We start from the raw sequence: 26,046 nt of genomic DNA, 5'->3' as shown, positions 1-26,046 counted from the left end.
TTACTGTAGCTTAACCCCACCTCTTGAAAAGAGGAGTTTCAACAAACTTTGAACATATTTAAAAATAAGTATAGGGGCTGGAGTGATAGCACAGCGGGTAGGGCATTTGCCTTGCATGTGACCGACCGAGGTTTGATTTCCAGCATCTCATATGGTCCCCGGAGCACCGCCAGGAGTAATTCCTGAGTGCAGAGCTAGGAGTAACCCCTGTGCATCACCGGGTGTGACCCAAAAGGAAAAAATTAAAATAAATAAAAAAGGACTTTATGACAAAATTTTCTGGCTGGGCAAAATATAGAACTATACATATTAAGGTAAAAGGTAAAGGCCTGGAGCGATAGCACAGTGGGTAGGGCGTTCGCCTTACAAGCGGCCAACATGGCCGACCCGAGTTCGATTCCTCCGCCCCTCTCGGAGAGCCCGGCAAGCTACCGAGAGTATTCGATATGCCAGACACAGTAACAACAAAGTCTCCAATGGAGACGTTACTGGGCCCGCTTGAGCAAATACATATTAATTGAAAAACTAAAAAGTCATTCAGGCACTGTCACAGCTTTCAATAGCTCTAAGTGTTAGAGGATAGACAAGAGAGAAGAGAATTTGTGCTTTTGAATTATTTGTACACCTGGAAAGATTAGATGGAGTTTGCCCTGTAAATTCGGATGCAGTTTCAACTGAAATTGGTATAATACTGTAGTCCACGCATTCATCAGCTCTCTTTCCTGGAAATCCCCAACAGCTTCCATGAAGAAGATGGAATTGGAAAAAAAGTTGGAAAAAAGGAGCAGAATTTTGGTGTTCAGGTCTTCAGCTGAGGATACACTTCTTGATCAAGACAGCAACACTACCAAAACCCCATGGGGGAAGGTTCAGGTTGGTGGAATCATTTATTTTCTACTGGATAGGTATGGTCCCTGGATATTATTGAGTGTCAGTTTCTCCTGAGACAAAAAATGAGCACGGCGGTGGTGCTGGTTGCTGTGGTCTGCCCAACACCCCTGCCCCACTCCTCAGAAGCTCCTTTGAGACAGACACCTTTCTCTTGACATGGGGATGCTGAGAACATGAGTCTCTCTTTCTTCTAGAGTGAGACTGGGGTTCCACCAGCTGGTAACTGCCTGCCTGTAGCTGCCCTCTCTGCTGGAACCTATATTACCCTGGGAAGAAAATGAGTCTAATCACTCACAAGTGGAAAAGGGGAGCAATATCACTGGGGGACTCACTGGTCTTCCCAGACTAGTTCTCTCTGCACTTGCTGATTACACAAATCAGGAGCCAGTATATTCCCTTTACTTAGGTGTCTGAATTCTGACTAATACCCATGACTCTTAATGCAGAGACTAATCATTTTGGCTGTTAATGTTAAACAAACACAACAATGATCTAATTATAAAGTAGCTGCTTTTGTCTCTCCCTTAGTTTGTTTAATCCAACAATGAAACAAATCCTTCTCCTCACAGCTGAAAATTCAGTCACTTGCATGATATTTTTTTGGCAATTATTTGGGAGATATAAATAACCTCCAAGTCTCACAATGGAGATGTTACTGGTGCTAGCTAGAGCAAATTGATGAACAACGGGATGATAGTGCTACAGTGCTACAGTGTGCTATTAATTAAAATGCCCAGTATCATGAATTTGATTTGAAGAGTCTCTGCCTTTTCAGTTTGGGCTTGCTGCAGACAAGAAGGGATATGGTCATTTCTATTTTCCTATGGGCACTGAATTCTTTATTTATTTTGTTTGTCTGTTTGGGGGCTACACCAACTGTACTCAGGACTTACTCCTGGATCTGCCTTTGGGTGTTATTGTTGGTGGGCTCAGAAGACCATATGGGGTGCCAGGGATTGAACCAGGTCAGCCAGATGCAAGACAAGTACCTGACCCAGTGTACTATCTCTCTGACCCTGCCTTTTGGCATTGGATTATTCTCTTTCACCATCTTGTTGTGCTTTGAAGATTTCAAGGTTGATTCCTTGAAGATTGAGATCCAGAGGACAGGAAGTGGCAACTACTCTGAGAGGCTCTACTGCCCAGCCCTTGGCTTGTTCAGAACCTATGACATAGGTAAGTGCTTTTCCCTGAGGAGAGGCTTCTTCTCTACAGTTGGCTGTGTCTCACCTGCATTCCCTTTATGAATCACAAATCACGAACACGACCATCCTGTTATTCGTCGATTGCCTCGAGCAGGCCCCAGTAACGTCTCTTTCATCCTAGTCCTGAGATTATATTCAAGACTCTTTAGGAGAATGAGACCCATCATTGTTACTTGTATTTAGCATATTGGGTACGCCACGGGGAGTTTGCCAGACTCTGCCGTGTGGGCAGGCTACATTCGGTAGCCTGCCAGTTTGTCCAAAGTAGGAATGAGATAATAAGATGTCATAATAAGATGTTCCGGAGCTGGTTTTTATAGTCTCTGAGTCTTGGCCGTTGATGGGATTACACGGTGCCAGGGGGCCAGTTGGTGGGTATGACCCCCGCCTACTGGAATTCGGAGGATCTGGGTGGAGGATGCTCAGCTCCAATCCGAGTAGGCTTGGAGATCTCCCTTTATGAAGGTGAATATAATTCTCTATTCTGGATGGCTGTTGTTCCTCGAACTTTGTGAATCCAGCCACACTTTCCACTTCTTTCTGTCTGCCTTTCTTTGTGATTTTCTAGGCAACAGGCTCAAACAACACACTGGTGGCTCTCTCTTGTGTGAAACTCACCTGTGCTCCTTGAAAACCAGATCATTTTTACCTCACAAGCTGCACAAGGGGTGGAGGTGGGGAATTTATGTATCCTTGACCTTCAGGTGGGAAGCACAACTCTCTGAAGAGGTGAGATGGGGTCTCTCATCCTGTAGCTTTCTCCAGAGAAACCACCCTGAAAAATCCTTGAATCCCACTCCTGCTCACCATCTTTGTGGAAGAGTGGCCTGTGAGCGGGACAGCCAGTTCTTGGGTGTCTAGTTCAAGGATCCTGCATCTGCATCCCCAGAAGAAATGTCAGCAGGTTCCCTTGTCTTTGAACATCAATGGAAACTTTCATCAACATCCTCTTCTATAAACCTGCTGTGCTCAATCACTATCCAATTAGAAAATATATTTAAAAATGTGTAGATGCATATGTATGCAAATATATATACACAAATATATCTGTAGCTATATATCCTACATAATGAGAAATGATTATTGAAAAGTAGGTATGCTAAGCCAATTTATCAGGAGTTGTGTTTGTCAGGTTGAGAGATGATTAAAGGGACATGAACTGGGTTTGAGGAAGAACTCAGGCAGATTGGTTAATGCAGAATTGGAGGTGAAATGGCTTTTGCTGGGCCTTAAGGGGGGGTACAGTTGACTCATTTTGGTGAGTGAGGGGGTAATTTCAACATGAGCAGGCATAAAGCTCAGTGAGTACCCCCTGGAGTGACAGAGGCAGGGTAGCACTTTACTGTAGCACTATCGTCCTATTGTTCATCGATTTGCTCTAGTGGGCACCAGTAACGTCTCCATTGTGAGACTTGCTGTTACTGTTTTTGGCGTATCGAATATGCCCTGGGGAGCTTGCCAGGCTCTGCCATGCTGGTGGGACACTCTCCGTAGCTTGCTGGGCTCTCCGAGAGGGACGAAAGAATTGAACCCGGGTCAGCCATGTGCAAGGCAAACACCGTACCCACTGTGCTATTGCTCCAGCCCTTGTGCTATCATTCCAGCCATTATATTCGCCACTGAGTTCAGACTCCACCTTTCAGAACTCTGATATTAGTAAATGAAAAGGCTCGAGCAGGCCCAGTAATGTCTCCATTTTGAGACTTGTTACTGTGTTTGGCATATTGAATACGTCACGGGTAGCTTGCCAGGCTTTGCTATGAGGGTGAGATACTTTGGGTAGCTTGCTGGGCTCTCCAAGAGGGGCTGAGGAATCGAGCCCGGCTCAGCTGGGCTGGCTGTGCGCAAGGCAAATGTCCTACCACTGTGCTAATCGATTAATTTTTTTTTCCAGTTCTGAGGATTGAACCAAGGTCTCCCACATGCAAGGCAAGCTTTCTACCACGGAGCTACTTCCTGGGCAAAAGATTGTTACTTTTACATTTTTGCAGAGCTGGGAATTGAACCCCTGGCCTTACACATACAAGGCAAGTGTACAGATCTATAGCTGAGCTGCATCCAGGCCCCTGAAAAGCAATTTCGAACTTGTGAGTCATCTTAAAATTATATGCAGGAATTTCAGGGCCAACCCCATAGACCACTGGAGGGAAGCTAGGTGGGCTGAGTCCTGCTCTCTGCCCTGCCTCCCAGAGCAGCACTCTGCTCTCTGATTGATGAAATGGAGTTGTGCTGATGTTGACCATTTCAAAGTCCCTGAGTCTGATCAAGCCAAATACTAGAATTAGCGAATGCTCGAGATCCCAGATATGCAGCTAGTCCACTAGCGCGGCTGTGCAGCAGACACTGTCTCTTAAAATGAGAGGGCACTTCACTGATGTTCCTTACATATTCACAACCAACACCATGGCAGGGAGTGGCCCTCAGCCTTCACTGTGATTCAGAGATGCTAAATGAGTGACCCCAAGGGGATGCATGGGGTGCGGGTGCGGGTGCTGGAGGGTGCCTTGCAGAACTGGGCTGCCTTAGGCACTGAGCGGTTTCTATCAGAGGAAACGTGGAAGAACAACTGAGCTCAAAGAGCAGGTGGTGACCCCAGTCAGATGATCTTCCCCAAACCTAGGAGTCATTGCTGCTCTTAGGAACAAGAGCATTTCCACACCAGTGTCTTCACTCTGGTGTTCCAAACTTTCTCTTCCAAGACCTCCACCAAAGCCATTGCCAAGGACAAAGCCATGACACAGGGGTCCCCCAGATGGGGATAGGAATTCTCTGCGGGTAGCTGGGACCCACCAAAGAATATCTGGGACGTGTCTTTGAGCACCTTCCTGCGGGGTGCAGAAGAGAGCAGGTGTTTCTGCGAAAATGAAGCCTTCTGAGGGTGTCCCTTCCCCGCTGGAGGGTCTCATTAGCTGGCACACACAAAACAGCTTCCTTGAGGGACAATGAGGTCCTTGGGGATGTGGAGGCTGCAGAGATACTGGCAAAGCGGATGGAGTTTTCCGGTGGTGGTGGTGGGGAGGGCGGTCTTGGGGGGGAGGGTTTGGAAAAGCAGCCAGCACCCAGCCCGCCCCACCGCTGTCCCTGCGGCTGCTTTCCTGGCTTCGTTGGCAGGGTTGTTTGGAGTTTTTCTCGCTTTCTTTCTGGAAACCCTGACAACGGGACGACTTAACTTCTTTTCTTAAGACCGTGGACTTAGACACAAGTGCGTGGAAGGAAGAAAAGCGAGTACATAGAGGAGCTGGGAGAAGAATAACTCAACGCCCACCAGCAGGAAGTGCGAAGTGAAATAGAAAGGGCGCGGTCAGCAGTTTCCAGTCCCAAAATCCATCAAGCTGTCAAGACAGGCTCCAGCCCCCACCGCCCGGGCACCAGGGCCCTCTCTGCTCTAGTTCCCTCCCCCCCTGCATCTCCTTTTTCTTTCTTATTTTTTTTTTCATTTTCACCAGCCCCAGGAAATTTTTGAAGACCCAACCTTTTAATGATGAATTAATGAGTACATTTAATTTAAAAGGGGAGGCAGGGCTCCAGGGCATTCTGTTTTTGTATATTCCAGTGATGATGAGACAGCCTAACTGGGCAGCTCCCTGGGCCACCCCCAAGTTGCTCTCTTTCAGAATGAGCCCAAACCTCTGAACTCCTTGTCCACTTAAGGTGTGATGTCAAGGCAGGCTCCTTGGCAGTGACTTTCAGGAAGATACCAATGAAACAACGAAGAAATATTTGAAGATTCAAGACAGATTCTGCAGAGAACTTACCTTACTGTCAGCTTAAGAGCCTATTGGGAGATGAGAGATGATCATGAGTGAGTCCTGAGAAGACCACAGGAAACAGGAGCTGAAGATAGTGCAGGGGTGATTGCATGCATCGAACACAGGCTCATATCCGGCACCACATGGACTCCAGAGCACTGTTAGAGTGATCCTGGGGGCCAGTTGAGTATCACTTCACTATGCTGTAAGAACCTCCAAGAGTGGCTCCTGGGTCCCTGAGAATCTCTTGGAGCATACACCAGCACACCCCCACCCCACATATGCACTCCAAAACAAAACAAGTAAAGGGATATACATGATAACCTTTCAGTATCTGTATTGCAAACCATAATGCGCAAAAGGGGAGAGACAGAGACAAAGAGACAGAAACAGAGACAGAAAAAAAGGTTCTTCCGGGGCTGCTGTGATAGCACAGCGTTTGCCTTGCACGCTGCCAACATGACTGACCAACACAGGTTCGATTCCCAGCACCCCATATGGTCCCCTGAGCACTGCCAGGAGCAATTCCTGAGTGCATGAGCCAGGAGTAACCCCTGAGCATCGCCGGGTGTGCCCCAAAAAGAAAAAAAAAAGGTTCTTTGGTAGAATCAGATGGGGAGGGCATAAGGTGGGAGCATAATTGGGGACATTGGTGGTGGAAAACGTACACTGATGAAGAGATAGATGCTGAAACATGGTATGATTGAAATCCAATTATTGACCACTTTGTAACTGTGTATCTCACTGTTATTCAATTAAAAATAAAGTTGTTCAAACTTTAAAAAAAAACAAAGAACTAAAAATAATAATATACAAAGAAAACTACAGAACACACCTCAAGGAATAAAAGAGGACACAATGAAATGGAAACACATCCAGTGCTCATGGATTGGGGAGATTAACATTGTGTGTGGGGCGGGGAGAGAGGCTGAAGAGAACAAAGAAGTCCCCAGGACTCAAAGCCTTCCTTCAGGATGGGTACTGGATCATTGTATAACTGAAACCCAGGCACAAAAGTTTGTAAGTCTACAACTGTACCTCATGGTGTTTCACTAATAAAAATTAAAAAGAAAAAGAAAAAAAAAAGCCTTCCTCCTTGTTAACCTCCTAGCAATGACAGGGAAAACAAGCCTATAAAATCAGCTCCCAAAGCAGTGCTGCCTAGGGCCACCCGTACCCCAGCTGGGATGTTTCTTTCCCCTGTCATACTTCCTGCTGGTCTGCTGTTTTTCAGGGTACAACTTTCCTTTATTTTGGGAGTCTCTCTCTGTCTCTCTGTCTCTGTCTCTTTATGTCTCACTTTCTGCCTATCTCTCTCTCACTCTTTCTTCTCTCATATTTCCAAGCCAAAACTATTTGACCTCACTGTTTTCTCTAGAACTTCTTTTCTGTAATATAAAGACAAGAGTCTGGAGCTAGGTGAAGGCTGGAACCGACTCCCTCTACCTGATCTCCCCAGCACACACACACACACACACACACACACGCGCACGCACACACACACACATACACACACCACCCCACCATCACCTCCTTCCCACCATCACCCCCACTGCACCTTTCTAAGTTCTCTGGGATATCTATGGATAGCAGAATGCATATCTTTAACCTTTGAAAGGTTAAAAAAACCTCTGGAAATGGAGAAGGGAGGTGTGGAACTTGAAGGCTCTTTGCAGAGAGAAAGAGAGAGAGAGAGAGAGAGAGAGAGAGAGAGAGAGAGAGAGAGAGAGAGAGAGAGAGGCAAAGCCCAGGGTAATGGTGGGAACAGGCCTGTGAGTAGCCCAGGCCCAGGAGGCCAGACTGAAGAGCCCTGAGCACCGCAGAGCCCAGAGTTCTGCCTCTGAGAGAAAGACTCAGAAGTCAGGAAGGCGAGTGAAGGCACCAGGGCTGAGGGTGAAGCTTTGGGGCAGGAGGAGAGAAATTTAAATCTGGAGATTTAGAGTCATTGGGAGCTGTCCCAAGGGGCATCTCCTGTGCCTTGAATGCATTCTCTTAGCTGCCCCATCCCCCCAACTCACCCACCGTCCTCCAGCCTCCAGCAGCCCTTCCAGAGTGGGCCTTTTCTAGACAACACTTTAAAGATCTGCTTCTTCTGAGTGCAGTCTCCTTCCAAGCCACAGCTTCTCTTATTCTGAAGAAAAGTGTTTCATCAGCATTTTTTCCCCTCCAGATAGAGCCCCACCCCCTGAAGTCCAAGGATGGGCTTTGGCCACCCCATTTTGCTCTGCTGGGTTCACTGGTCTTTCTGTTTTCCACAAGGTAAGAGATCTCTGGGAGAAAGGAACTGAAGCCCCACTAGTCAGAGAGAGCAAGCTTCTCCCCCAGGGGGCGCCACCTCACTGACACTGCGTGATGAGAAATCTGTGTGTGGTGTGGGGGATGGCAGCGGTATGGCAAATATGGGGTCCTGGATCCCAGGTTCATGTCCTCTGGGATATTTGAGGATATCAGTAAAACTTAATGATGGCATGTGAGGTGACCCCAGGGTACCAGCATGCACAGTCCCCTGCTTCCTGATTTTTGTGTCTTTTCCCCCAAAAAAGAATGTTATGGAGGGAACAAAATAATTATAGCAGGCATCTATTTTTCAAATAAGAGGAGGAGGTAAGTGAAGGAAGTTAGAATCCAATTGGGGATAAATCATTTATTTAAGGAAGAGAGACAGCATCAAATACACTTCCACAAGCACAAGGAGTCTGTGCTGTCTTTGTTTCACCTCTTTTTACAGGAGTTCAGACTTCCTGTTTTTCCTATTGCCTCTTACTCTTCTACCCAAAAGGGAGGGAACTTTTCAGAATCTCAGGTACTTGCTGTATTTGGCCTCAGCATGGGTTGCCATGACAACTATAAACTGCCGTGGGTATGATTTTGATAAGTTAAATATTATAATGATCATATAATGAGCCAGGGTTCTCTTAGCACTCACATAGGACTAATTTATGCTTGCTTCCCTGGTGTAAAATTGTATCATAATTTAGGATAGAAGCTTGGCTTAGAGCCTCTCTGCCGGGCAGTCTGTTAACCTGTCTTACCCTTCTCCATACTCTCAGGACCTCGCACATACCATCGCTGTCCTTCTCTCTGATGTGAGGAGTTGTAGGGTTAGCGAGTACAACAGTCAGTCCTACTGGAATCCGAAAGTCATGAAGTAATTCAAGTAATTCAAGACTTATCAATTAGTGTGGGGCAATATCAAGGTGCTGGGATATCTGTTTCTTCAGGATGAGCCTCTGGCCAGAGATGAGAGCATGCATGGTAAGCAGGACTTGGAACTTGATGAGAAGGATCAGCCCAAGCTGAAAAATGAAGGCGTTAGAAAGGGGTTTTCTTCAGCAGATTCTCCCTCAGCATGTCAGGGGTCTGGTTATCTGAGAGTACTCTCCGTTCGTGCTCTCGTTTCATCCTAACTGGAGACATGCTATGAGGAGTCTGAATTCCTTGAGGCAAAATTGCTTGCCTGGGAGTATTACGTAGCTAAGCAGAAGACTGGGTTGAGACTTAGAGCTCAACTTTCTTATTTTGTTTTGTTTGGGGGCCACAAACCAAAATAAAAGTTTCTGCCCAGCTGTGCTCAGAACTTACTCCTGGCTCTGTGTCCAGGATTCACTCCCGGTAGATTCAGGGGACCATAGAGGCTGTCTGCGATTGAACCCAGAATGACCATGTATAAGGCAAACCTGCTGTAAGCTACTGACCCCTGAAACTAATGTTTCTGATACAAGTTCCCAACTCTCTCTAATAGACTGTGTTGCTCTTTTCCTTAGTTGCAGTGGATTCTACAGTCATTCCTTAATTGTGTATGTACTTCCTTGGTTACTGTGCCATGTCTTTTACTTGTGTGTTCTTTTTCTGTCGCTTATAGCACACTGTCAACCCACAGGTTTTCTTCTTTCAGAAAGAACGTCACCATATCCAAGAGTGCCTAAGTAAAATTCCCAATATCATCTTGAACTGTGTTGTATCAATTTAAATATGTGGAAAGAGAAACTCCAGGAAGTAAGGCATTCCATAGGGAGCACATTTTTGATGAGCTGTGAGAAAACCCCAGATCTCCCACCTCACAGGAACATGTCTAAAGGTTGCTTTGAACCTGGGTTCTAGTTATTTCCACTCTTACAAGTTAGCAAGTATGAATGTTCATATGCTTTTTTGTTTTCTACAGCTCAAGTTGTTTCCTGTTTCACTCTAACTTCCTGGCAAAAGACTTAGTCTTGTTTCATTTCAGTTAAAGGCACACATTTTGGGTTTATCTATTCGTTGATTCAGAATTTTTTAAGGAGACATACAAAATCTGTTCTTTAAATTTTTACAATTTTAAATTGTACAAATTTAGTACAGTTTTGAAGGATTCAAAAGCTTATATTCAGTACTAACCTTTTAAGAAAGAAGGAAAGAAAAAATTTTGCTACTCTTATTATTTTTAATAAATAGTACAATCAAGCTATTATGGAGAAGTAGTACTGAAGGATAAATGCATATTCTATATAAAATACACATTTATAATATAAGCTGATAAAAATTAAGCTATCATAGCAATGAGACTTTTGTAACTATTGCCTTTTTTAATATAAGTGTTATAGTTGTTGGTGAAATTTAAAATATTTTTATTGTTTAAGACAACACAGTGTTAATGTTTATGGATTTTTATATATACAGTTATCATGCCTCACCATAACCAAAGTACTCAATACCCTCTACCTATGTAGGGTACCTCTAATGTTACTTCTAGTCAACTTCTTCATCATTTTTTCCTGAGCACCTACCCTCCTGCTTGGTAATATATTTTATAATCCAGACTAAATTGTTTGTCATTACACATTGCTGTCTATTCCATTGTTTTGTTCATCTATATCCCATGTATTATACATAAATGAGACCATAGTATTCTTCCTTTACTCTCTGAATTATTTTGCTTAGCCTAATGCACTTCAATTTTACCCAACTTCCAGTGAACTATTGCTAATTGGATTCCTGGGCAGTTGATGTTTCAGGACACAATTTTGAATGGGTTTGTCTTTTTATAATTTGTTTCTCTTACTGTCTGTCAATTTCATATAAGAATGTAAAAAATTTTGTGCATTGATTTTTTTATTTGGTCTACTATTTTTCTGTATTGGTTTATTACTGCCAAGAGTTTCCTAGTGGAAACTTTAGGGTCTTTTTTGTATAAAATCAAATCATATGTAACTAATAATAGTTTAATATTTTCTTTTCCAGTTTAAACCCCATTGATTTCTTTTCCTTACCTACTTGCTGTGGTAAGGGCCTGCAAGTCTATCTTATATAATACTGGACAGAGTGGCCATCCTTGTCTTATGTCTGTCACTATCACTGTCCCTGTCCTCCCGTTGTTCATCGATTTGCTCGAGCGGGCCCAGTAACGTCTCCATTGGAGACTTTTGTTGTTACTGTGTCTGGCATATCGAATACATCACGGGTAGCTTGCCAGGCTCTGCCGTGCGGGCGAGATACTCTCTGTAGCTTGCCGGGCTCTCCGAGAGGGGCGGTAATCTCAAAAAAAAAAGGCTTTCAATTTTTTTGTTCTTGAGTATATTAGTCATATGTTTGTTATAAATAGCATCACTACCTTGAAATTTATTTCCTTCATACTTACTTTTTTGCAGGTGTTATTGATCATGAATGGTTGTGGGATCTTTTCAAAAGCTTTCTTTATATCTATTAATATAATTATATAATTTTTATTTGTGCTTTTGTTGATGTGGTGTATTTGTTTATAATGAATCATCCTTGGAATAAAATGCCTCCTGATTAGGATTTATGATTGATTTATATGTTGTTGAATTTAGTTTGCTAAGATTTTGCACTAATATTCATCAGAAATATTGATCTATAATTTTTAGTAATATATCTATGAGCTTTGGGTATTAAGATAATGTTGACTTATAGAAATTGTTTGAAAGAAATCCTGCTTATTTGATATTATGGAAGAGTTTGAAGACTACAAGTAGTAAGTTTCTTTGAAGCTTCGGTTAAACTCAACAGTGAACCTGTCTGGTCCTGTGCTTTTGTTTCTAGAGGGATTTTTTTAAATTACTGTTTCAATTTCTTTACCTGTGGTTGTCCTGTTCAGGTTTTCTACTTGCCCCTGGTTCAATCTTGGAAGGTGGTATAATTCTAAGAATTCATTTATTTCAACCCCTGGGGTTAGGGGGTCCAAGCATGTCAGAGATCCAGGGCAAAACATTCACTCCAGCCCTTCAAGCTCTCCACACAGTCATATGGAAATTGTATTCTATATAATGCACCAAGCACAATGTGGTGGTTTGATAATTCAAGCCAAAACCGACAGTGTTGCTCTTTTAAAAATAAAGTGAACAACACTTTGTCAAAATCTTTCCTCTGCACCTCTCAGAATCTGTAGGAGGCCAACACATACAGTGACTGTTTTCTTGTATGGTTCCTCTCCCATTTTCTCTCTAGTCACCCAACAAAATTCTCTTTCCTCCTAGTGACATTTTGCAATATGGTCCGACAAACGGGTAACTTTGGAAGGTGATGATGTAATAGAATTGGGTGAAACTGCTGAAATTTGTGTCTCCCCTTATGGAATTATGCCAACATTTAGTTTTCTATGAATCTGCAGAAATAATGTGAGACAAAATTGGAATTTCTTATCCTTTGGAGAAACAGCAGCTTAGGTTTATCTAGTTGTTGTGATGTGCAAATTATATTTTCAAGGCTTGGAATCAGAAGGGAGTCAGAAGAAAATTTGACCATTTATTGAAATTATTGAAAATTTCCCAGATTTAGGGAAAGGCAAGTGGCAAATGATTCTGTAGAAAGGAGTTCTCCATACATAAAGAATGTGGAGAGCTGGAACAGAGATGGAAGTTCACATGGGCATGATGATAAGACAGCAACAAGAACAAAGCTTCCCCAAACCCTCTGCCACATATTCAGATACACAGAACTGAAATACTGAGAACATTTAGGCATGAGAAACATTAGCTTCAGTTCCAGCATGGGTTTCATGTTTTGCTCAGACCAACTATTGATACTTCTAATGCTATTTTTAAAAAAAACTTGCTCGTGTCTTTGATTCTCTTCCATGTAAATATCCCATTTTCTTTTCACTGAAAAAGGAAACTACAGATCAGGTCTTAAAAATAATATTTCTTTAATACTTTGAAGAGTTTTGTTTGTTTGAGAGTCACACCCAGTAGTGCTCAGGGGGTTACTCCAGGATCTGCACTTAGAAATAATTCCTGGTGGTACTCTAGGATGCCAGAGAATTAACCTGGGTTGGCTGCATGCAAGGCAAGCACCCTACCCACTGTATCATCTTGCTGGCCCAATAGTTTGAAGATTTTATATGTATAATGGTTGTTGTTGTTGTTTGTTGTTCTTGTTGTTGTTCATACTATTTTAAATATGAGGTCTTGGGAAAGAATCTAGTGTTTTCTAGCTCAGCAGTTCTAGCAACTGTTATAACCATGAGTTTTCAATACATATGCTTCCTTTGGCCTCGTTCTTTCCCCTAAATTTAAGTTGATTATAAGAACAACTTAACCTATAAGCCTCCAGGGGACAGATCATGTGAATCAATAGCAGTTCACACGTCAAGTGACTAATGGCAACGAAGTGGCCCCAGGGGATAATGGGAAATAGCAGGTAGGCTGGGCTATCTATTGTGACCTAGATTGAAAGCTGATTCCAAGTCCAGTTAGAGAGGTACAGGTTAGAGGTATATTGCACATAAGCACTTAGCACTTTTACCCATTAAAGCTATGATCTTTTTTTCATAATGTTTTCATACTTTTTCTTCACTTTGTAAAATTTCTCTTTTTTATTGAGGCATCACTAGTTTATATGAGTTCATACATTTTAGGGGTACAATTTCATGTCTTCTCAAAGTGTATGTTATTATACCTCAGTCACCACCAAAGTACCTATATCTCTCCACCATTACCCTTTGCACCTTCTCTCATCTTGGTCTCTTCTCTTGCCCCTCTGGTAACCACAGCTCTGAGTCATGAATCTTTTACTCTGTTGTTTGTCTGTTCCTAGGCTTTGTTTCTCTGTATTCTGAACCTAAATGGGATAAATTCATTATTTTTCTTTCTCCTTTTATTTAACTTAACATAAGTCCTTCAATTTGATTGTGCTTCTGCAAGATATATTAATAATTAGGTATATAAATAATGCAACCATAGTTCAAGAGATCACACATATTTTATTTGTAGACCTTCTTTGGCTGAAATATGGTTAACAGATATCAAGATTAGGTGAAAATGCAAGCCGAATTATAGGTAATGGATTAGACTTCCATTTGAAGAGAAAATTATGGTGGTGAATTTTATTAGGCAATAGAACTAGGGCACCTCCTAACAATCTAATTCAATTAAAAATAACATTAATTAGAAAACCTTATGTTCACTGCAATGGTATTTACAGTAGCCAAGATCTGAAAACAATCCAAGTTCCCAAGTGACAGATGAGTGAGATCAACCCAAATGCCCAATGACAGAGGAGTGAAAAAAGTTGTGGCCTATATATGCAAGTCGGAATATTATTCAGCTATGAGAAAAGATGAAATAATACCTTTGCTGCAACTTGGATGGAACTGTAGGGTGTCATGTTAGGTAATATAAATGAGAGGGAGAAGAACAAATGACAGATGATCTCACTCACATGTAGAAGAAATAAAGGAATTTGCCACTATAAACTGAAAAAGAATTATATTAAGTTTATACTTGGACAGGAATTTTTAAATGAAGCTAGTTGATGTCTGACTAATGATCAGGTTCTTAAAAAATGACAAAAGCATAAAACAAAATCAAAATATCAAGCAAGAATTTATCATTAGGTATTCACACACATGCCGCTCAGACCAGCTAGCAAGAAAGATTCTTAGCCCTTTGTCAAGTATCCTTGGCTAAGCAGGTTTGTTCCCATTTCTTTTCCTGGAGATGGTCTCACTGGTTGCCACATCTCATGATCTTAACATCAACTAATTCCCATACTCTCAGTCCATGTTCATCACACCACCTGCTAAGGGTGATTTCCCTTCTTACTTAGACTTTTCTAAAAAAGACCAACTCCACGGCAGGATGACATGAATATTCCAAATTGCCTAGCTGCCTTGTCTATCTTTATAACTGATGCAGTAACATCTTAGTTGATGTACCACTCTCCGGTAAAACAGCTAATTAGGGCAAGTTGCTGCCCCTGATTCTTAAGAGTTTGGGAAGAAAAATTTAAATTTCCCTTTTTTAAAAGAAGAGGAGCCAGCCTGGATTCTACAAAAACACCAAGAACTCAGAATTCAGAGAATTCCTACACAAGTTGCTGCTAACCTGTCCCCATGAGAAGTTGAATGTTTCAATAAATGCCACATATACTGCCTCAAGTCAGATACTGTTACTCCTTAGTTCAATTGTAATTCCTAGAAATTCACTAAATTGTCTGTAATTAAAGTAACCTTGATCTTGCTGAGGGGTTTGCTTGTAAGACAGTGGGCTTCAATGTTTAGTCTCACCCAGAATGCTTGGGGGAAAAACTATGCATTCTAGGCCTCTCCCTAGAGACCTTGCATCTGTAATTCCACCTAGGACCAGTTTGCATTTTTAGCATTATTGATTCAGATACGTATGGTTGAGAATAAGCTTTAATTTCATTTTATTTTATTGGGGGGGGGGGGTTGGTGATTAGTACCCACCCAGAGTTGTTCCAGTTCTGTGTTATTCCTGACCATTCCTAGTTCTGTGTTCAGGAATGACTTCTGAGGTCAGAAGTGACTTCATTTATCAGGGTGATAGGGATTCAAATCAGGGTTGGCTGCATGCAACGACAAGTATCTTTACCCCTGTACTGTCTCTCAGGCCTGGAGCTTTAGATTGGAGTACTGGATTCTGTGTGGCTCTGGGTTCTTTCTGTAAGAGGTATTTCCCATTCCGTGTTGTATGGCCCCCAACAGAGGTGTCTGGAAACACCCTGAAGAAAGAAAGTGGGGGAGATGAGGTCAATGTGAAGAAATAAAGAGGAGGTAGAAACAGATGTGGCCCAGAAAGGTGCTGGCAGCCTATTCCTCATAACTCGAGGGGTTTGCCTATGAGACTGTGTTTGGCTCTGGGCTGAGACAGTTTGGCCTGCCTGACAAGTTGGCTGGATTGCTACACTCCTTTAGGCAGAAGCAGATTTCAGGTTTAAAGCGATGTTTAATTTGGCAAAAAAGCAGAGACGCCCTCAAACTGTCTCAAAGAAAAGTAGCATATTTTGTTGTAATTTTATGTGTGGTAAGAGGGTTTCCATCTCTTCTCCTAGAGGCCAGCAATATTGGAATTTCTCATCCATATTTAGCACTGGGAATCTTTTTTAACTGGCAAGGGGTAATATTCTCCATAAAATCAGAGAAAGCGAGAACCAGAGCTAGTTCTTAGGTGTGGTTGAGGCCCTGATCAGTTTAAAGAAACTTATTTGCAGAAACTTGGGCTACACAGATAAACGGATTATTGCACTTGCCTTGCATGTGGCTGACCCAGGTTTGATACTCAGTACTACATCACTTGATCACTTGACTTCCTGTTAATCATCAATTTGCTTGAGCGGGTGCCAGTAACGTCTCCATTTGTCCCTGTCGCGTGCTAGTGTAGCCCAACGGCGTCTGTTCATCCTAGGAACACGAAGAGCCTCAAACCGATCCTTCATGATCTTGATGAAGAAGTCTGACCATCTGGGAGGTGAGTAGCCACGTGGTCTTTTGACGTCCCGTGGAATCCAGTCGGTAAAGCTCTAGTCCAGCGGTCGTCTTTAAATCTCTTTACGTGACCAACCCATCTGATTTTTGACACCTTGGCAAATGAGACAGCGTCCCTGATTCTTGATCGTCGATGGAGGTCGGAACTCCAAATTCTTTCTCTCATTTGAGTGAAGTGTGATACTCCAAGCATAGCTCTTTCGATTCCTCTTTGGGAGACCCGAATAGTGTTATCATCCTGTTTACATAGGGCCCAGGTCTCTGAGGCGTATGTTAATGCAGGAAGAACAGTGGAATCAAAGAGATGTGCCCAGAGCCGGAGGTTCTTTGTCCTCTTAGCTATTTCTTCGACGCTCTTGAAGGTGTTCAGCACTACATATGGTCCTCCAAGCACAGCCAGGAATGACCCCTGAGCACAGAACCAGGAGTTATCCCTGAGTACTTACCCAGGTGTGACCCACCCCCTCAATTAAAAAAATGGTAAAACTTAAAGACTAGAAACCAAGGCTGAGGGGAAAGTTGGTAACTCATCAGCATGAAACAGTTCTTTTGAGGATGGCTAATTGTTTTCAAGAGGGGAATGAGAAATGTCTGACCTGGATGCAGAGATCCCAGAGCAGACAGAAGCAGCAAACAAGCTCCTGGGAAGGCACACACGGGTTGAACATGTTAGTCTACTAACTGTTAGTGTGTATTTTATTGTACAGTTAGTAGCTGCTGTTATGTTGTACAGAGTTTTGTCCATTTAATATTGTCTATATAATTCCTCACTGCCTTAAGCTACCCATTATTTTTATGCTTTTCTTTTAAAAACAAAAGAAAACAAAACAGCAATCCTTCTAAGTCAGCATTTCTCCAAGTACAACCGCCCTCTAGTGGCACACAGGCAGCCATAAAATCTGCAAATCCTTTGTATGTAGGCCAAGATCAGAGAGATTTCTAGACCTGGAAGTGAACCTCCTGGATTTTCTCATTCTACAACGTCAGGATATATATATATATATATATATATATATATATATATATATATTATATATATAAATATATATATATATATATTAATGGAGAGTGGGGAGAGATGAGGCTCAGAGGGGTATGAAACTTGCTGGAAGCATCACAGCAGGTCAGCAAAGCCGGGGTCTGGCTTCTCCGGGGTCTGGCTTCTCAGGGGGTCGGGCCTGACCCACCCCCTGGAAGTGGTACCTGCACTTCCTGGATGATATTGAACTTCGGGGTTTTTCCAGGCCTCCAAAATGTCTGGCCTAGTGTTCGGTGCACAGCGGGACTCAAGGCTTGTCTGCTGGCTGAGTGACTCCTCCTGGAGATAATCTAAGTAGCAGCTTCCGTTGTTTTTTTCCCACAGAGCCATCAAGCCAGAAAGGTTCTCCAGAGAAGGAAGATTCTGGAAACTTGGGCTTGGTGCCTGGGAGTCACACGCTTGTTTTCAGAGAACCAGGCAGGGGTGTTGTCTGCTTTCCCTTCAGCCATACATCTCCACACCCTTTCTGGTTAACAATCTTTTGCTCTGTGACACTTGTGTGTTCAAAGTGAATTTCCTGACAGGCGGCAACTGTAAGTGTCCCCCTGTCAAAAGTGAGATGAGGACCTAGGTCCGCCTTCCTTTCTATTTATAACATGTGAAGGAGTCAGGCCACCCCGAAGAGGATGTTCAGGACAGAGCTGAGAACACAGCAGACCCACCACAAGAGCCCTGCAAGGGGCTGGCACACCGGGGGGGGGGGGGGGGGATGGATGAAGGCTTGGAGAGGCTGCAGATGGAGAAGGTGGCCGGGTGACAGACTGTGGGTGGTGGTGCTCTTTGTATTCCAAATAGGCTGAAGATTTTCTATTTATTTTTTATCAAAATCCCCTGGAAGAAAATGGGAACAGAAAAAGTGGCTGGAGAGGCATCATTGGGATACAACATTGGGCTTCCACAGAGGAAGGAAGTCTGACTAATTTGTGTCTGTGTATGATTTGGTAGAGGGTAGGAACTAGGGTCACCACCAAATGTCTCTATCTTGTGTTAGCATCCATGACGGACACATGTCAAGAGCCACTGTTGTAAAGATAAACTTCATCTCTAAACTTGTTGAAATGAACTGATTAGAAGACTCAACCTGGAAAAGAGAATTCAGGCACAATTATTTTTCCCTTACCTCCTTTCTCATCAGTACCCAATGTCATGTTAAAACCGGTATTTGCACAAAACACGAATGAGTAAAATCCTATTTCTTTTGTAATTATTTCCAATGTATCTAAGTCTGAGATTGAGGCAAATAAAAAATATGCATTTAATTTTTTTGTCTGAACTTCAAATTAATTTCTATTATGAGCCCCAGTCTACTTGTGTGACAGACTTAATCTTTGCCATGGTAATTTTGCTCTTCTCTCTGTTCTGGGAGGTTGTGTCTCAATTCTGGCGTGCTTTTCTAGGACCAAAGAGAAGCGGGTAGTGGGAGGTTTCTGCCCACAGTGTCCTAGGCCACAGAAGTATGAGTCCATCTTTTACTCACTGCATCCTGGCCCTGGGACCATCATGCCACCAGGGAACTGTCCACTTCCAGTCTAGTGCTCACAGTGTTTTCATCTTCATAGGCTGCATGTGCCCTCCTGCCCAAGCTAGACGCTGCATTCTTGGTTCTTCAAAGAAGCCTTTGACCCAGGAAAGAGAGTACAAAATGGTGTTTTCTCTTTGAAACCCAAAGTTGCCAAATCTTTCCATTTGTTTTTCATGGAAAAGATGGAAAGTTTTTACTTTATGTATACCTCTTTGATTTTTAAAAACCTCAGAAATAAATTCACTTCAGAAAGTAAAATTACTGCAGACCAAGCAAAACCAATCTGGATCCAGTTTTGCCCCAAGGGCTGCCACTCTGCAATCTCTGTCTGAGGCCACCATTCTTTTTCTTCTTTCAGATGCATCACATTTCTCCTGAGGCATAAACATTGTAGTATAATTATCTGCTTATTGGAAGAGGAGGGATTCCTTTCCAAGCAAGAGGAAATTTCTGGTTTGCAATACAGGTGCTAAGAGGTCAGGGCATTCGGTATTTTTATCGGGATGGTAGGGCTGGAGTAGCTTTTCAATTGGATGGCCACTCTGGTGTGTGGATGTGACTGCCCAGGCTTCTAGAAGCATAATGCACAAAATGAGAAAGAGAGAGAGAGAGAGAGAGAGAGAGAGAGAGAGAGAGAGAGAGAGAGAGAAAGGGTCTCCCATAGAGGGAGGCTGGAGGTGCGAGGGTGCAGTGTTAGGGGATGGTGGTAGGGAAACAGGGGGCATTGATGGTGGGAAATGTACACTGGTGGAGGGATGGGTGCTGAATCATTGAATGACTGAAACCCAATTATGAACAGCTTTTTAATGGTCTATCTCATGGATCAAAGATCAAAGATCAAAGGTCCTCCCATTGTTCCTCGATTTGCTCGAGCGGGCCCAATAACGTCTCCATTGGAGACTTTGTTGTTACTGTGTTTGGCATATCAAATACGTCACGGGGAGCTTGCCAGGCTCTGCTGTGCGGGCAAGATAGTCTCGGTAGCTTGCCGGGCTCTCCGAGAGGGGCGGAGGAATTGAACTCGGGTGGGCCATGTTGGCTGCGTGCAAGGCAAATGCCCTACCGCTGTGCTATTGCTCCAGCCCTTATCTCATGGATATCCAATTAAAAAAAATAATGTGGAGTTCATGCCCAATTCAATCAGCTTCATCAATGGCTGAATAAATAGCATACGCCTACATTTTTTTAAAAAAAGAGGAAATTTCTGGGGAGGGAGAAATTAATTATTATTTTAAATATTAATATCCTTCTACACCTTGCTATTGAACATATAAAGACAAGGTATATACTTTGTTTTACTTAACTTCTTCCCTATCCAAGAAAGATTAGTGCTTAATCAACATATTTTCAATATGGCAAACCTGTCTTGCAAATGCTTTCAATGGAATTGTAGAGTTTTATACTGGGTTTCTCCAACAATTATTTAACCTAGTTCCTAGGAGTGGATTAAATAAATGAGGCATGAAGCTGACAGAGGTAGGCCTTTGTCCTCTAGTAAGTTGTGCCAGCCAAATTATAACCTGACAAAACCTCCCTTTAGTTTGTACTCCATCCCTCCCAAATGAGTTAAAGTCCAGGGCACTGGTGCATTTGCATGGGGCAAGAGTAGGGTGCACATGGGAATACAGGTGATGCTGTAGTGCAGTGTCTACAGTTGAGGTAAGACCAAAGAGACTCTGGTCCCAGGAGAAGTCAAGTCAAAGAGGACCAACAGCCCAAGGCCGAACAGTCATGAATACTGAACATTTGGGTTAAAAGACCAAATATAAATATATTACAGTGATTATATTACGACATATAAACTAGTTAAAAGGTAAAGGCCCTCCCGTTGATCGTCGATTTGCTCGAGCGGGCCCAGTAACATCTCCATTGGAGACTTTGTTGTTACTGTGTCTGGCATATCGAATACTCTCGGTAGCTTGCCGGGCTCTCCGAGAGGGGCGGAGGAATCGAACTCGGGTCGGCCATGTTGGCCGCTTGTAAGGCGAACGCCCTACCCGTTGTGCTATCGCTCCAGCCCTTTGTCTATACCTCCCATGTTTGTGGAAATGATGTTCACACAATGACAAAATTGCCTAATGATGTATTTTCCAGAAAGTATCCTGATTGTTATAAAATACACAATTGTAATCATAAAAGGCACTTAGGAGAGATGTGGAATCTATAGGAATCTATAGTGAAAAGGTCTGAAATCAGACGAGTCATTCAACTATTATTTTGCAATTAATTTTATTGCAATTAATTTGCAATAGTGCAGAATCCAGAATGCTTATTTAATCCTAGGCTTTCTCTAGGGCACCTGGGCCTTGAGTGGTGAGTGTAAAGGTCCATCAATAACATGAAAGCAACGGGAATACTTTATATTATAGCTGGAAAATATCTTAAAGGGAACTTCCCATCTGAGAAAACATTCTCAAAACATAAATTCAAATTAGATTATACCCCTTCCTAAGATTATATAAAGACTATCTGTTGGTTATTGGATGAAGTTCTCTTTATATACCAGATTCCCTATAATCATGCCTCCAGGTTCATTCTAGTATCTTTCAGCGCCATTATCTAACCTTTTAATGCTGTAGCCCAGGAGTTTCCCAACATTATAGTGACTTGAAGGTGACTATATCTAGAATTTATCTAGAGGTCTAGAATTACCTCGAGGTCTGGGAAAGCATTGATATTGGCGCCTCCAACTTTGGTGTTTCTAATTCAGCAGCTATGTCATGAGGCCTGAAAATGTATTTCTTCCATGTTTCCATAGAAGACTCCTGATTGTTGGAGCATACTTTGAAAACCTCTATTCTAAACCACTTGTTAGTATATTCTGTGGTAAAACAGCAACACTCAGAGGCTTGAGACACTGCAGCTTCCAGGCCAACTGAGAACTGTGTTAAAATCAGAACCTCAAAAGAAAATTTCTTTGGTAATTTATGGGGCAGTGAAACCTTAGAAATAGATTCAAATTTAATTATTCTCTAGCCTGATTGTGCCTTTATATCAACTGAAGAGCTTCTAAATTTCATGTTAGTCTATTCTCCAACTTTGAAAGATTCTGATTTAATTGATCTACTGGAAGGACCAAAAGTATCTGTAATTTAAAAAGCATTCTGGGTGATATTAATATGCACAACAGCAAAAAATAATTACTCTAATCACACAGAACCCACATCACTCTTGAAACACAGTGCAACCGCCCTCCCCTAATACTTAACATAATAAAAGTATGTTTTTCATTCACAAAATAATTCAGTGTGGGTGTTCAGTGGGTGGCCTTTCACATGGCAGTTTAGCAACCTAGGTTCCATTGTGTGGTTTTCTTTCTTTTAAGTCACTTTCATTGAGAGATAAAGCAAGAAAGAGAATATGGGAACGACACCTTCCTAACGTCTAGTTTGAAATGAAAGTGACACCCACCAACCTATTTACATTCCATTGGTCAAAACTCAGTCACATGAACATACTTACCTATAAAGTTTCCTGAGATATACAGAGTCACAGAGAAAAATGAAATACTTATCAATCATTTCTCCCTGTCTTCTCGACTGTGTCAAGTCTACAGCAGTAGGAATGTACAAAAGTAAAGTCAAATACTTTACACATAATCCTCTCTGGGTAACATTCTTAAAGATATATTCTCTTTTGTTTCTTCCCCTCACACACATTTTAGAATATTTCTTACAGAAATGTGTATTATTTACATTACTAAAAAAAAGTTATCAAGTTCTAAAAGAATTAATTAGTAGAAACTAGAACTCTGCTGGCCTTTGCAGATTACAGTACTATCTCAACTCCGGCCTTTAGGATTGAAGTATACTGAACTGTACTTATAACTTTAGGTAGGGGGGCACAACTGGTGTGCTTGGGGCTTATTCCTGGTTATGTGCTCAGAGATCTCTCTTGACAATGCTCAGAGGACCATATGTAGTGCTAGGAATTAGAACTGACTCTGCCACATGCAAAACAAATGCCTTAATCCTTGTTTTATCTATCCACTCCATTACTTTATTTTTATTTTTATTTTTTATTATTTTTTTATTTATTTATTGAATCACTGTGGGAAAGGTTACAAAGCTTTCAGGTTTAGGTCTCAGTCATGCAAATATCAAACACATTTCCCTTTACCAATACTTATTTTTTACCATGAAGAACCCCAATAAAACCCCACCCCCCACCCCTCCCAGTCCCTGTGAGGCAGGTGAATTCTAGTTAACACTCTATCTGCTTTGATTAGATTCACTGTTTCAATAAAAGATTCACCACTATTATTTAGAGTTTACCCCCCCCCAAATCAGACATGCTGAAAAAGCATTGTGAAGTGATTTGCTTTCTACAACTGGGTTCAAGAATTAAATGTTGGTTTTGGATTTCTGCTATTTTACCGATTGACCCTGGAAGTATTTCTACTGAAAGTCAGATAGTTAAGAAATTGGTTTCTGTGTTCTGGAGCCGTGGCCGTGCTGGAGAGCCGCTCGTGGGGGGCAACTGGTGGCCTTGGTACGGCGTGAAGGGCGGACCAAAACGCCCCCCTTCCCATGAGGTTTTTAGTCGCCCCCACACCCCCGGCTCATACCTGCTGTCCACAAGGCTCCCATGCGGCCGCCATCTTTCTTTCCAGAGAGGAGAGGGTGAATGGGGCAACACCCTTTCCCCTCCGGCAGACTTGATGGCCTGGATTAACGCATAGTCCGTTCACTTTTCTGCTCCAAGCTGCTGGTTTCTGCATTAAGTCCTTGTGCTTCTGGGGCTGTGGCTGTGCTGGAGAGCCGCTCGTGGGGGGCAACTGGTGACCTCCGTAGGGCGTGAAGGACGAACCGGAATGCCCCCCGACCCATGAGGTTTTAGTCGCCCCCACACCACCGGCTCATACCTGCTGTCCACAAGGCTCCCATGTGGCCGCCATCTTTCTTTCCAGAGGGAGGAGGGCGGAAGGAAGCAACACCCTTTCCCCTCTGGGCAGACATGATGGCCTGGATTAACGCATAGTCCTTTCACTTTTCTGCTCCAAGCTGCTGGGTTCTGCATTAAGTCCTTGTGCTTCTGGGGCTCTGGCTGTGCTGGAGAGCCGCTCGTGGGGGGCAACTGGTGGCCTTGGTACGGCGTGAAGGGCGGACCAAAACGCCCCCCTTCCCATGAGGTTTTAGTCGCCCCCACACCCCCGGCTCATACTTGCTGTCCACAAGGCTCCCATGTGGCCGCCATCTTTCCAGAGAGGAGAGGGCGAATTTAAAGATAAAGGCCCTCCCATTGTTCATCGATTTGCTTGAGCGGGCCCAGTAACATCTCCACTGGAGATTTTGTTGTTACTGTGTTTGGCATATCAAATACATCACGGGTGGCTTGCCAGGCTCTGCTGTGTGGGCGAGATACTCTCGGTAGCTTGCCGGGCTCTCCGAGAGGGGCGGAGGAATCGAACTCGGGTCAGCCATGTTGGCCGCTTGTAAGGCGAACGCCCTACTGCTGTGCTATCGCTCCAGCCACCACTCCATTACTTTTGATTAAAATTCAAATACTGTTAAAATTCAACAATGAATAGAGCTTCTTAAGAAATTTACCTTGCGCTGCAAGAAAGGATATTTTTCTAACATGCACTTCTAATGTAAACACATTTAAACATTTTAACAGGCAAGTTGAAAAGAATAGCTGAATGAAAACTTAGAAAATCCTGCCTGTTGTCTCTATGGTAAATATTCAATGTCTCATCAAAGGTCCTCTATTAGGAAGGATGGAATGTGGTTGGAAATATATTTGTTTTCCTACTGTTTGAACATCTTCTCCCCACCTTCTTTCTGGAAACAAAGTTGAGGGAAATACATTAATACTTTTGTCATGATTATTGCCTCTTATTATTATAATTGGATTGTAAATCTAAGCACATATGATTACCATTTGGTTCCTGGGCTTTATTCTTTGCACCTTTTTGGAAAATTTGATGTAAGGAGATGTAGTCAATTCTTATTGCTGAGCAAGGAGATCTGAACATAATGCCCAAGTGTGGGGATTGCTAATACACGTTTTATGATTCTAGGTGTCTATGAGGTCCCATTTGGTGCTTAAACCTAGGGCATGCAATTTGAAGGGGGGGTGAGAAATTGACTCTGAAAAAAGGGCAATGTAGAAATTTTGGAGAGGTAAATGAAAGGTTTGGCATTACAGTGGGAAAGGACTCTCTTAAAACCCAAAATCTAAATTTTATGTCTGTAGGTTAACATATATGAGCAGAATGATAAGCTTTTTGTTTGTTTGTCATTCAGCTATTCTTTTGTTTGTTTTGTTCAGCAATGCACAGGGGTTACTCCTGCTTTGGTGTGCGGGGGTTGCTGCTGCTGCTGATGCAGTGTCAGTCCTGGGATAAGTCCAAGGTCCCCCTTCATGCATAGCATGTGCTCCAGTCTTCTGTGTTATCTCTCTAAACCCCAGAATAATCGTTTTAAAAGTTGATTGGTTTTTGTGTTGTATGAAGCAATAAGGACAGGAAAAATGTATCCTAAATTTGTTGTCTAATTTTTAAAAGTAACATTTATCTTTCCTTGTCATTTAAAAAGTAGCATCTGATTACTGTAGAGAACTTTTAAAAATTGTACCAGTGATGTGACTCAGTGAAAGAGCACTTGCCTTGCCTTGTGAGGAGGCCCTGGGTTTGATTCTAGCACTGCATGATCCCTTGAACTTCACTGGGCGTGTCCCTAAAACAAATTGTTATAATGTATTACTATAGAAAAGTTTATCTGAGAGTATAATTCTACAATACAAGTAATATTATCTAGAACTTCCAATATGGTAGACATTATTCTAAGCAATATCATTTGTTTTTCATTCCTTGTGGGTAAATTCTTAGATAGGTATTATTAGTTCCATTACTTTTTTTTTTACTGTCACTTTGAGTTTTTTTTTTAATATTTATTTATTGAATCACTGTGAGAAAAGTT

The sequence above is a fragment of the Sorex fumeus genome, unplaced genomic scaffold (genome assembly GCF_029834395.1).
Source record: "Sorex fumeus unplaced genomic scaffold, SorFum_2.1 ptg000034l, whole genome shotgun sequence".
NCBI classification, from domain to species: domain Eukaryota; kingdom Metazoa; phylum Chordata; class Mammalia; order Eulipotyphla; family Soricidae; genus Sorex; species Sorex fumeus.
This window is presented reverse-complemented; position numbering follows the sequence as displayed.